Raw genomic sequence first — 725 nt, 5'->3', positions numbered from 1 at the left:
AAAAGTGTCCTGAGATAACTTCTGTTTATGAATTGGCGCTATACAAATAAAATTGAATTGAATTGAATTGAATGTTAGTGATGCTTTTAATAGAATAACGTAGAGTGTATTTTTACCTTTAGTCATTTACACATACAGGATTGAACCAGTTTCACTTTATATCAGTATGAACTGATTTTTTCATGAGTTCATACTGATAAGAACTGGGATCAATTTATCAGATCACCTAATCAAATGAGAAAAAAAAATCACAGAGAACTTAGAACTCAGAGAAAGTGGGCAAAGGTTTAAACCACCATTGGGAAACAGAGAATGAACCCCAAATGCAAATAGGCAGAATAAAGAACAATTCAGAACATAAAGGCTAATCTCAATATACTACTTTAATTATAAAAATATATCAGTGATGTATTTTAATGTTTTGACACATTGAAACCCATTTCATGTCGAGGCAGATGACCACCCACCTAGTGCCGAAGGGTCTGTCCTAGGTTTCTGCCTCTTAAAAGGCAGTTTTTCCAGGCACCTGGTTAGCTCAGTGGGTAGAGCTGGCAACCCATGTACCAAGGCTGAGTCCTTGCTGCAGCAGCCTAGAGTTCAAATCCTGCCTGCGGCCCTTTGCTGCGTGTCATCCCATCTCTCTGCCCCCTTTCCTGTCTCTCTTCAGCTGTCCTATCAAATAAAGGCATAAAAAAGGGCAGTTTTTCCTTGCTCATGGTGGTACT

Source organism: Morone saxatilis, unplaced genomic scaffold (assembly GCF_004916995.1).
Source record: "Morone saxatilis isolate NCDOM2014 unplaced genomic scaffold, NCSU_SB_2.0 Contig8, whole genome shotgun sequence".
NCBI classification, from domain to species: Eukaryota; Metazoa; Chordata; class Actinopteri; family Moronidae; genus Morone; species Morone saxatilis.
This window is presented reverse-complemented; position numbering follows the sequence as displayed.